Source organism: Gorilla gorilla, chromosome 10 (genome assembly GCF_029281585.2).
Source record: "Gorilla gorilla gorilla isolate KB3781 chromosome 10, NHGRI_mGorGor1-v2.1_pri, whole genome shotgun sequence".
NCBI lineage: Eukaryota > Metazoa > Chordata > Mammalia > Primates > Hominidae > Gorilla > Gorilla gorilla.
In genome coordinates this window covers 24,266,992-24,279,844 of record NC_073234.2, presented here as the reverse complement: position 1 = coordinate 24,279,844, position 12,853 = coordinate 24,266,992, and the positions used below count along the sequence as shown (strand labels likewise).

At 44.4% G+C, this 12,853-nt stretch overlaps 1 pseudogene; it reads right to left on the bottom strand.

Moving 5' to 3' along the window:
* Positions 1 to 5,952: 5,952 nt before the first annotated feature.
* Positions 5,953 to 9,232, bottom strand: LOC101136198 (trifunctional enzyme subunit alpha, mitochondrial-like; annotated as a pseudogene).
* Positions 9,233 to 12,853: the final 3,621 nt, after the last annotated feature.

Below are 12,853 nucleotides of genomic sequence, written 5' to 3'. Positions count from 1 at the left end.
GATGGGTGTTAAGGTATCAACTGCATCACTGTATACCATTTCCTAATATGTGGTTCTGTCCCAAATGATCAAAAACAAGGAGTTATAATGAAGAGTAATGAGAATTGTACAAAGAAACATTTCTTCCATTTGTATAAAATTACCTCTATAAATACATCTATTCTTGAAAATGGATGAGATTTTAGGGGAACGGGGAATGAAGTAGTAGTAATACAAATAAGCAGGCCAGGCGTGGTGGCTCACACCTGTAATCCCAGCACTTTGGGAGGGTGAGGCAGGCAGATCACCTGAGGTCAGAAGTTTGAAACCAGCCTGGCCAACATGGCGAAACCCCATCTCTACTAGAAACACAAAAATCAGCTGGACGTAGTAGCAGTAATTTCTCTCTTGTCATGTAGAAACTAAAAAAAATTATTACATCATTGATATATGGGATGTCTAGATCCCCAAATCAACATGGTTCTAGGTACAATAAAAGTGACACTTATATCATCCTGTTCATTTTAATTTCAAATAATTGGTATTTGTTTCAGTGCCAGTCCAGACTTGGCACTCACTAGTGGCGTGATGCTAAGCAAGTAGCTTCTCAGCTGTAAATTGGTGGCAACATACCTGCCTTAGGGGTGGTTTTGTGAATTAACAAGATTATGTGTTCAAAGGTTTAGTAAGACTATTAAGTATATAATAAGACTATAGGATTTTTTTTTCTACTTAAGCTGATTGGTTTCTGTTAAACTGTTCTTGAGTAGGCTGGCTTTTCCATTCTTTCCCTTGTAACAAAATAGATGAATCTTGCTGGCTAGCCAATGAGTAGAAAACTTGCAAAAAATGTGCAATACCAGAGATACTAGTGTCTCTACTGTTTAAACTGTGTTTAAATTTACCTTTTTTTTTTTTTCCTCATACAGATGGGGGTCTGGCTATGTTGCCCAGACTGGTCTTGAACTCCCAGCCTCAAGTGATTCTCCCACCTCGGCCTCCCAAAGTGTTGAGATCACAAGCATGAGCCACTGTTCCTGGTCCTAATTTAAATTTAATTAAAAAAATTTTTTTTGGCCAGACTCAGTAGCTCACATCTGTAATCCTAACTCTTTGGGAGACCAAGGCCTAGCCTGAGAAACATAGCAAGACTGTCTCTACAAAAAATTAAAATACTAGCCAGGCATGGTAGCTGCCCCTGTAGTCCCAGCTACTGGGGATGCTGAGGCAGGAGGATTGCTTGAGCCCACGAGGCCGAGGTTACAGTGAGCTATGATGGTATCACTGTACAACAGCCTGGGTGACAGAGTGAGATCCTGTCTGTAAAACAATTTTTTAAAAGTAAAACTTTTTAAAAAGTGTAATTATTCCAAATGTGGTCTTTGGAACTCTAGGACAGCATTGTTATGGTTTGAATATTTGTCCCCTCCCAAACTCATGTTGAGTTTTAATTGATGTGGGGTCTTTAAGAGGTGATTACGGGTTGGGCATGCTATAATCCCAGCACTTTGGGAGGCCGAGGCAGGGGGATAATCTGAGGTCAGGAGTTCGAGACCAATCTGGCCAACATGGCGAAACCCTGTCTCTAATAAAAATACAAAAAATTAGCCAGGCGTAGGGGTGGGTGCCTATATTCCAGCTACTTGGGAGGCTGAGGCAGGAGAATCGCTTGAACCCAGGAGGTGGAGGCTGCAGTGAGTCACGATTGTGCCATTGCACTCCACCCTGGGCAACAAGAGCGAAACTCTATCTTAAAAAAAAAAGAAGAAGAAATGATTAGGGCCGGGAGCAGTGTCTCACATCTGTAATCCCGACACTTTGGGAGGCTGAGGCAGGAAGATAACTTGAGGTAAGGAGTTCAAGACCAGCCAACTCCAGCCAATATGGTGAAACCCTGTCTCTCCTGAAAACACAAAAATTAGCTAGGTGTGGTAGCGGATGCCTGTAATCCCAGCTACTCAGGAGGCTGAGCCATGAGAATTGCTTGAACCTGGGAGGCAGAGCTTGCAGTGAGCCGAGATCGCACCACTGTACTCCAGCCTGGGTGACAGAGCGAGACTCCATCTCAAAAAAAAAAAAAAAAAAGAAAAAAAAAGAAAAGAAAAGAGGTGATTAGGTGATGGCAAATCGATCATAAATGGATTACTGCTGCTGTTATTGCAGGGGTAGGTTAGTTATCACGAGACTGGGTTTATAATAAAAGGGAGTTTTGCCCGATTTCTTCTCTCTGCCTCACCAGTTTGCTTGCACTTGCTGTCCTTCCACCATGGGATGACTCTCATCAGATGATGGCACCATGTTCTTGGACTTCTCAGCCTCCAGAACTGTGAGAAATAAATTTCTTTTCTTTATAAATTACTCAGTTGGTGACAGACTCAATAACACAAAATAGACTAAGACAACAACAACAACAACAACTTTTTAATAAAGTGTTCTGTGCTTTTTTTTTTTAAAACAAACATCATATTCCCTGTGTGGTGGGAAGCAGAAGTATTATTATTCATATTTTTCAGACAGAGAAAAAGGTTTAATAAGACCTGACCAAGTTCACACAGTTTTGGTGCAGCAGACCCATGCCTGAATTCTAAAACTCTAAAACTTCTCAAAGGTCTAAAAGTTCTAAAAGTTAATTCAGTTGCAAAAGGAAGACTCCAAGACAAAGGAGTAGTTTACTTGCTTGCCAAAGGCTTGTTTGGGAGGCTACACCTTAGAAAAACTGGAATAAAAAATACAACCTACTGAAAGAGAAACAAATTAGATTCCTAAAGTCACTAGACTTACTGTTTATCTGTTCATGGTGGGATTTTTTATTTTTCATTTTTTAATTTTTTGAGACAGAGTCTTACTCTGTGGCCCAGGCTGGGGTGCAGTGGTGTGACCTTGGCTTACTGCAACCTCTGCCTCCCAGGTTCAAGGGATTCTTACGCTTCAGCCTCCTGAATAGCTGCGATTACAGGCGTGCACCGCCACGCCCAGCTAATTGTTTTTGTATTTTGGGGTTTCGTTATTTTGGCCAGGCTGATCTCGAACTCCTGGCCTCAAGTGATCCTCCTGCCTTGGCCTCCCAAAGTGCTGGGATTACAGGCATAAGCCACCACAACCTATCCAATTTTTTTTTTTTTGTATATGGTTCTCATATCCTCAAAGATTATTACCCACCTTCAGAGATTGCCATTGGCAAAGTCAGAGATGCAGTTGTTTGCATGACAGAGTCAGTAACTTATGGAGGAGACTTGAAGATTTTATTTATTTTGGAAACTAGAACTAGAGGCTATGGCCCTGCTTATTTGTTTTCTTGCTTACCTCAAGGTGCAGAATGCTTTCATGTCCACTGGATGTGAAGTGCTCTCTTATTCAGAACTGAGGCAGAGAAACTTAGTGTGGTGGCTCCTGCCTATAATCCCAGCTACTCCACAGGCTGAGGCAGGAAGACTCCTTGAGCCCAGGAGTTCAAGGCCACCCTGGGCAACAAAAGGTGTGAGAGCCTTGTCTCACAAGCAAACAAACAAAAAAACAAACAAGTTGAGTCCGAGCACAGGTGTCTCTTTTGTTTTCACACATCACATACACTCCCCAGGAATTCTGTGGAGACTCAGCCAGTGGCTGTTAGCTATGAATCTGGCCAGAAACAAGAACCCGGAAAAGGCCAAAGAGGTTCCGATTTTTCCTCTTCTCAGAAGGGTAGAGAATCAGTGTGTTTACTGGCTCATCAGTCTTTCTCTTTATCCTGATTTCTTTGACTGACTCCTTCAGGAAGGATAGCCTATGTGTCAGAGCACATACTCTGGAGCTAGACTATATGGGTGCAAATCCTGACTCCACCTCTTCTATGGGGGGGAGGCCTATGCAAACCTACCCCCAAAGGCTGAGGGAGCTGAAAGGCCAGATAAAGAGGCAGACATGCCCAGTTTCTCAGCAAAAAAAGCATTTAATAAGAACTTAAAAGCAGAAGCCATGTCCCAGGCACCTGCAAGATGGTGGATCCACTTGCTGTTACCCCAACCCAGACCCAGGGCTTACATACCATAGGGAAAGGGCATCCGTGCTTCAGAAGGGATGTGTAGGACAATTGAAGGCCACCCCTCATGGAAAGGCAAGAATGCTACCTGAATCATAGCCTATAATTTGCTTAAGGGCAGGATTCATAGTAAGTGCTTGTTTATGATAACATCAAGGTTGTTTTAATCTAGGGGCTAGACTCACGGTAAATATGTGTTCTTAACAGTAGATGAAGTAGAGATCTTAGAGGTCTTACTGGACCTGGGGGTTAATCAGAAGCCAACGTGGTGTTCTAGCAGCCAAGATGGAGTTACTTTAGCCTCCGCCCCACCATTACGATTCAAACCATTCTATGCCTCACTTTTCTCATCTGTAAAAGAGATCAGTGATACAAAACCCTTAAGGCTACTGCGAGATGAAATGAATTAAGTGGTTTAGGGTAGCACTGGCACATAGGCCCTATGTAAATGTGAGTCATTATCCTTTAGTCAACAAACAACTTTTGAACACCAAGTGCCCAGGGCAGTGCTGGGATGCAAAGTTAACTAAGACATGGCCTCTGCATTTGAAGATTAAATTCGAGTCACTTCTTTTTTTTTTTTTTTGAGATGCTCTGTCACCCAGGCTGGAGTGCAATGGCACAATCACGGCTCACTGCAACCTCTGCCTCCCGGGTTCAAGCAGTTCTCCTGCCTCAGCCTCCTGAGTAGCTGGGATTACAGGCGTGCACCACCACGCCCGGCTAATTTTTGTATTTTTAGTAGAGACGGGGTTGCACCGTGTTGGTCAGGCTGGTCTTGAAATCCTGACCTCATGATCCTCCCGCCTCAGCCTCCCACAGTGCTGGGATTACAGGCGTGAGCCACCGCGGCCGGCCTAGAGTCACTTCTTTATTGCTCGAGTTGTTTCTTTCTGCTTTTAATAACACCTTTTGCCTCCTACAATGACATTCATTGTCTTGTTTTCTTTTCAGGTTTTTATCATTTTTGATAATAAAAAATAAAGTAATGCTTTAAATTATACTATAAATTTATCATGTGTCCTCCTGTTCAGGGAAGGCATACATCTGCTCACTGCCTTTAGTTCTCCTCTACACATCTGCTGCCTAGTTTTGGCCAAGTGAACTTTCCACTGATACCCTGGGCTCTTTCCTTCCATTCCCATATCTATTCTTTCTTCTCCTCAGTCCCAGAGCACTTGTCATCTCTGCACCCCTTATTTATGGACTTTCTCCTCTGATTGTACAAACTAATAGCATCCCTAAAGAGAGAATAGCCCAGTCATTGCTTGTTTCCTTTTTCTGGCTATTCAGTCCCTAGAAGTCTCTGAGTTTAATCAGCTTTTTTTTTCTTCTGGGGAAAGAGCTTTAATATCCTGGTACACCATGGTGAGCAGAAGCCCAGGCAAAGCATCTACACAGGCAGGTGTGTGTGGTTTTGAGCCCACCAGGTCCCACTTTGTCTCATCACAGTCCCTCCCTAAGGTGCTGCCTAGAATTCTGCACAAACATTCTTACTCCCAAAGCACAGGGCTTTCTTCCAGCTTGCTTTTCGAAGGAGGCATTTAAACCAGAAGGACAAAGACAGAAGAAAAAGGAACAACCAGGCAGAGGCAGAGACGCTGACACAGAGTTTGGTTTTTACTGTTATGTGTTTGGCTGGGTGCAGAATTGCCCTCACCACCCCTGGCCACCCTGGCCTCCTGGGAGGAACAGGCAGAGATGGCTCCAGATGGCTCTTGGCTGCCACTCTAGGCCTCAGGGCTTATACAATGAGCACAGCGGGTTCCACCTTCCAATAGGAAGTGCAAACTCTAATTCACAGTCAGACTTCACCGGGAGGGAGAGATGGTCTTGGCTGAAGGCCCTTTAATCAGGGAGCAAACCCAGTGCCAGGGTCTGTCTTCCTTCTCGTTACTCTGATAAGTCTAGATGCCACTCTGTTGGAAAACCAGCACTGCCCACAGCTAGGGTTAGTGCACTGACTGAGCGAAGCATGAGACCTGCTCACTGGTACAACTTCTTGTTAGGGCTATTAGCATGGTCAGCTAGCAGCTAGCATGGAGTGAACTGTTTTCCATAGGCAGCCTCCTACTTCTTGAGCCGGTCCACTATCTTCTGGGGACCATACAGAGCCACAAAGCAGAAAGGCCCTCCAAAACAAGGCGGGAAGCCGAGCCCAAAGACAGCTGCGATGTCTCCCTCTGCAGGTGTGGCCAAGATCCCCTCTTGCAGGCACATGACTGCCTCATTCACAAATCTTGTCACCAGGCGGAACTGGATGTCTTCACCTGGGGAGACTTCAGACTTAGGAGGCATCTTTAGACTCACTAAGATACTATCCACATCAGAATTCAAATTCTTACTCTTCACACCCTCCTGATAGATGTAAAAGCCCTTCCCAGACTTGCGACCTAGGAAGCCCTTGGACACCATCTGTGTCAGCAGTTCTGGGTTTCCACCTCCAAACCGCTCCCCAAGGGCTTTGCGCAGATCTTCCACCACATGTTTCACTACATCCACGCCAACTCCATCCACCAGTGTGGCGGCACCCACAGGAAAGCCAACGCTTGTGGTCAGGGAATCCAGCTTCTCCAGGTCAACTCCTTCCTGGAGGATTCGGATGACTTCAGACATCATGGGTGCAAGACACCTGGTGGTAGAGAAGCCAGGTCCATCCTTAACCACAATGATGACCTTCCCCTGCTTGAGACTGACTGCTACAGCTGAAGCACTGAGTGTCTTTCGAAGTTTTCTCGGTTGTGATCATCTCCAGCAGCTGCATCTTGTCCATGGGAGAGAAGTAGTGCATGCCAATCACCTTCTCAGGTCTTTTGCTGACAGCAGCGATTTCACTGATTGGGAAAGCAGATGTGTTACTGGCAAAGACACAGTGATCTGGAATCACCGCTTCTACTTCCTTTAGCACTCTGTGCTTAAGACTAAGGTCCTCAAACACAGCCTCAATCACCATGTCGACCTTTAAAACGTTGCTAATCAAGCTGCCCAGTTGAAGGGGTGGCCTGCCCCTCCACATCTGTGGGTGTTTCTCGTCGGGTGGGACGAGAGACTGAGAAAAGAAAGAGACACAGAGACAAAGTATAGAGAAAGAAAAGTGGGCCCAGGGGACTGGCGCCAGCACCGGTCTCTGAGTTCCCTCAGCATTTATTGATCATTATCTCTGCCATCTTGGAGAGGGGGATGTGGCAGGACAATAGGGTAAGTGGGGAGAGGGTCAGCAGGAAAACATGTGAACAAATGTCTCTGCATCATAAACAAGGTAAAGAAAAAGGTGCTGTGCTTTGATGTGCACATACATAAACATCTCAATGCATTAAAGAGCAGTATTGCTGCCAGCATGTCTCATCTCCAGCCCTAAGGTGGTTTTCTCCTATCTCAGTAGATGGAATATACAGTCGGGTTTTACACCGAGACATTCCATTGCCCAGGGATGAGCAGGAGACAGATGCCTTCCTCTTATCTCAACTGCAAAGAGGCTTTCCTCTTTTTCTAATCCTCCTCAGCACAGACCCTTTACGGGTGTCGGGCTGGGGGACGGTCAGGTCTTTCCCTTCCCACGAGGCCATATTTCAGACTATCACATGGGGAGAAACCTTGGACAATACCTGGCTTTCCTAGGCAGAGGTCCCTGCAGCCTTCAGCAGTGTTTTGTGTCCCTGGGTGCTTGAGATTGGGGAGTGGTGATGACTTTTAACAAGCATGCTGCCTTCAAGCATTTGTTTAACAAAGCACATCCTGCATAGCCCTAAATCCATTAAACCTTGAGTCAACACAGCACATGTTTCCGCAAGCACATGGTTGGGGGTAGGGTTACAGATTAACAGCATCTCAAGGCGGAAGAATTTCTCTTAGTACAGAACAAAATGGAGTCTCTTATGTCTACTTCTTTCTACATAGACACAGTAACAGTCTGATCTCTCTTTTCCCCACACCCAGTCAAGTTGCTGAAGATGGAATCCCTTTCAAATGATGTTAGAGCTTTCTTATTCACTTTATCATTCAATCCTTTGAACACTTGTTGCTGTCCTTGGCCTAGCCTAGTGAGTGTGGCATCTTTAAGTATAGTCTTTAGCCTCTTATCCACAGAGACTTGGTAGATGCCTGCTCCCTTCAGCCCTTCACCAAGAATAGCCAGACGCTTAACATCCTTCTGTGGTGCTCCAAATTTATTCTTCTTGCACAAGACCTGACCATGGTAGGGACCCATCAAGGCCTTTGATTCACTGGTCATTGCAAGCTATCCAAATGTCTGAGATTCAGAGAGATAACCAGCATCAATCCCTCGCTCAATTCCAGTCTTTACCACGTCAATTATTTTCAGAGGTGCAGGATAAAGGCCTTTAGTCTCCTTTTGCACTTTTTCTTCCACTTTTTTGTAAACCTGTTGCCTGACAAATGGAATAGTCATGGTGTACGCTGTCAATTTTTCCACCAATCCCTTGTCTCTCTTTGGAGAGATCTTCTTATCAGCTAGTCCTTTGGCAAAAGTAATTGCAACTGCTTCCAGGTATTCGATTGTCCATTCCTCTGGAGGTTTTATTCCCGGTCCCAGGGGTTCTACCAATTGGTCAACCAGTCCCATTTTCTTTGCGCTATCTGCATGAATGTTTCTACTAGTCAGCATCATGTCAAAAACAGCAGGCACACCCACCATTTTGGGCAGCCTTTGTGTGCCTCCTGCTCCTGGTAAGATCCCCAGCAAGACTTCAGGGGCACCTAATATTGTTTTTCCATCTTTTGTTGCTATTCTGTATTGGCATGAAATGGCAAGCTCAAGCCCTCCTCCCAGGCAGGATCCACTGATGGCAGCTATAACAGGCTTTGCGGCCTTTTCAAGTTTCTCAAATGTTCTCTGTCCTTCTTGTGATACCTGTGTTACTTCTTGAGGGGTCTTGCAAGTGGCTAACATATTGATATCAGCACCTGCAATAAAGCGGCCTGGCTTTGCTGAAATAAGGACAGCATTTCTGATTTGATTAGTAGCCCAGACTTCATTCATAACTTCCGTGAACTCTGAATGCAGCTCTTTACTCAGTGTATTTACCTTTGAAGTGGAAGATTTAATTCGAATAACTGCCACATCCCCTTTGACTCCATAGTTAATATGGGTTCTGGTCAGCAAAGCAGAAGACTCTGTAAAATTGCGGCGTATATAACCTTGGGATCAGAGGATCCTGAAGTCAGAGAAGCGGCTGAGGATGCCAATCGCCCGGTAGGCCACCATGTTGAGCTGAAGAGGACAGCAGTGGAGAGCACTTTAGCGGGGCCGGCTGAGCGGAGGACTTTTCCTCTTAATCAGGATTTTTAAAAATTAAGGTGAAATTGACATAACACACTATTAAGCATTTTAAAGTGTACAATTGAGTGGCGTTTGGTACATACAGACTTGTGTAACTACCACCTCTATTTTCTTTTTCTTTTTCGTTCTCTCTTTTTTTTTTTTGAGACGGAGTCTCGCGCTGTCGCTCAGGCTGGAGTGCAGTGGCGCAATCTCGGCTCACTGCAAGCTCCGCCTCCTGGGTTCACGCCATTCTCCTGCCTCAGCCTCCCGAGTAGCTGGGACTACAGGCGCCCGCCACCACGCCCGGCTAATTTTTTTTTGTATTTTTAGTAGAGACGGGGTTTCACCGTGTTAGCTAGGTTGGTCTCGATCTCCTGACCTCGTGATCTGCCCCGCCTCGGCCTCCCAAAGTGCTGGGATTACAGGCGTGAGCCACCGCCCCCGGCCCAACCACCTCTATTTTCAAAACTTTTTCCTATCCCCAAAAGAAAACCTCATATTCCTTAAGTAGCCCCTCCCTAGTCTCCTCTCTAGCCCCTGGGCAACTACCAGTCTGCTTTCTGCCTCTAGGGATTTACCTATCCCGGATATATTTTCATATAAATTAAATACTTCCATATAAATGAAATCATGCACAATGTGACTTTTCCAGTCTGTCTTAATCAAGATTTTAGGATTATTTGCTTGGAGCGTAAATAACTAATTACAGAGCACATCCAGGAAAATTGTCTCAGTAGGAGAATTTTGATTTTACTTATTTTTTGCTGTAGCCATACCTCCTTTAGGGAACCTATGGATGGAGGTCTACAGTAACCTGAATGCATGGAGGTAGGGGCAGGCTGAATAAACCACCCAAAGTGCTGGCATGTACTGAGTGAGTTAGTAGTGTTGTTTTCTAACCATACTGAGATGGTTGACTCTTCCTTTCCTCCTCTGGTAACAAAGTGAAAAGGCCCTCATTGATTGGTAATTTTAGCCAATGTGTGGATATGGGCGGGGAGTGTGTGGATCGGTGATGGGTGGGTAAGAGGGGTGAGGGGTTGTGGGGAGGGGGAAACCGGCTGCAGTGTGAACTAAAGAATTTGGAGCTGCTGGCCGGGTGCGGTGGCTCACGCCTGTAATCCCACAACTTTGGGAGGCCGAGGCGGGCAGATCACGAGGTCAGGAGATCGAGACGATCCTGGCTAACACGGTGAAACCCCGTATCTACTAAAAAAAATAGAAAAAATTAGCGGGGCGTGGTGGCAGGCGCCTGTAGTCCCAGCTACTCGGGAGGCTGAGGCAGGAGAATGGCGTGAACCCGGGAGGCGGAGCTTGCAGTGAGCCGAGATTGCGCCACTGCACCCCAGCCTGAGCGACAAAGCGAGACTCCGTCTAAAAAAAAAAAAAAAAAAAGAATTTGGAGCTGCTGATGTCAATTCGTTTGCTTCTCAAATCTCATTAAGGACACTGATTTTAATGAAATCAAGAGGGGTTGTGATTTGATTAGTAGAAAGGCAATCACCCGTGCAGACCCTAAAAGAAAAAGAGAACCAAGGAGGAAGAATTTACCAACATGGTTCCAGGACTTCGAGACTCTCTAGAAAGCAATATCTTTAGAGATGAGAATGGCAATTCTACAGAAAACATGTTGTTTCTAATATGCTATAATTTCCTTAGGAACTGTCCCTCATCCATTTTAGAGCTAATTGGGTCAAGATTTATTCTACTAGTCTTTGGAATCATATCAGTCTTTACATTGCATCTCTGAGCAAACAACTAATATGGAATTTGATCTTTGGAATGTATCTACCCACAAAGAAAAAAAACCCTGTGAAGAGTTCCATGTGATTTGGAGCACCTCTAATTTTCCCTGGCATTTCAATTTGTTGAAAAGCGACCTCCTTTCCCCCATAACCCCATGACAGTTTAAAAATATATATGTTGTCGTTTTAGAGCTGGATGAGACTTTGGAGATCTTCTAGGCCAATATTTATCAAAGTTTGGCTCCAAACTGACCACCAGATTTGGAATGAATTATTGGCACGTTTTTCAAAACGGCAGAGCCCTGGGATGCATGAAATCAAAATTTGTAGAATCTGCAATTTTATGCACTCACTCGCTCACACCAAAATGTGAGAACCATAAATCTACTCATATTTCATAACTAATCAGAAAACTTTGAACTATGGGTGCAGATAACTTGTTGATGGTGACAACTTATATTTTTGAAATATCTCGTCTTCTACGGTTTTTTAAGGGAAGCTTTGAAGTAGAAAGACGACATTTTGGTTATTCTTTTTTTTTTTTTAATTTTACTTTGAGTTCTGGGATACATGTGCAGAACGTGCAGGTTTGTTGCATAGGTATACATGTGCCATGGTGGTTTGCTGCACCTGTCAACCCATCATCTAGGTTTTAAGCCTGCATGCATTAGGTATTTGTCCTAATGCTCTCTGTCCCCTTGCCCCCCATCCCCCAACAGGCCCTGGTGTGTGATGTTCCCCTCCCTGTGTCCATGTGTTCTCATTGTGCAACTCCCACTTATGAGTGAGAACATGCGGTGTTTGGTTTTCTGTTCCTGTGTTTGGTGAGAATGATGGCTTCCAGCTTCATCCATGTTCCTGCAAAGGACATGAACTCATTCTTTTTATGGCTGCATAGTATTCCATGGCATAAATGTGCCACATTTTCTTTATCCAGTCTATAATTGATGGGCATTTGGGTTGGTTCCAAGTCTTTGCTAGTGCTGCAATAAACATACATGTGCATGTGTCTTTATAGTAGAATGATTTATAACCCTTTGGGTATATACCCAGTAATGGGATTGCTGGGTCAAGTGGTATTTCTGGTTCTAGATCCTTGAAGAATTGTCACACCGTCTTCCACAATGGTTCAACTAATTTACACTCCCACCAACAGTGTAAAAGCATTCCTATTTCTCCACAGCCTCGCCAGCGTCTGCTGTTTCCTGACTTAATAATCACCATTCTAACTGGCATGAGATGGTATCTCATTGTGGTTTTGATTTGGATTTCTCTAATGACCAGTGATGACGAGCTTTTTTTCATATGTTTGCTGGCCACATGAATGTCTTCTTCTGAGAAGTGTCTGTTCATATCCTTTGCCCACTTTTTGTTGGGGTTGTTTGTTTTTTTCTTGTAAATTTGTTTAAGTTCCTTGTAGATTCTGGATATTAGATCTTTGTCAGATGGTTAGATTGCAAAATTTTTCTCCCATTCTGTAGGTTGCCTGTTCACTCTGATGAGTTTCTTTTGCTGTGCAGAAGCTCTTTAGTTTAATTAGATCCCATTTGTCAATTTTGGCTTTTGTTGCAATTGCTTTTGGTGTTTTAGTCGTGAAGTCTTTGCCCATCCCTATGTCCTGAATGGTATTGCCTAGGTTTTCTTCTAGAGTTTTTATGGTTTTGGGTTTTACATGTAAGTATTTAATCCATCTTGAGTTAATTTTTGTATAAGATGTAAGGAAGTGGTCCAGTTTTCTGTTTTCTGCATATGGCTAGCCAGTTTTCCCAGCACCATTTATTAAATAGGGAATCCTTTCCCCATTGCTTGTGTTTGTCAGGTTTGTCAAAG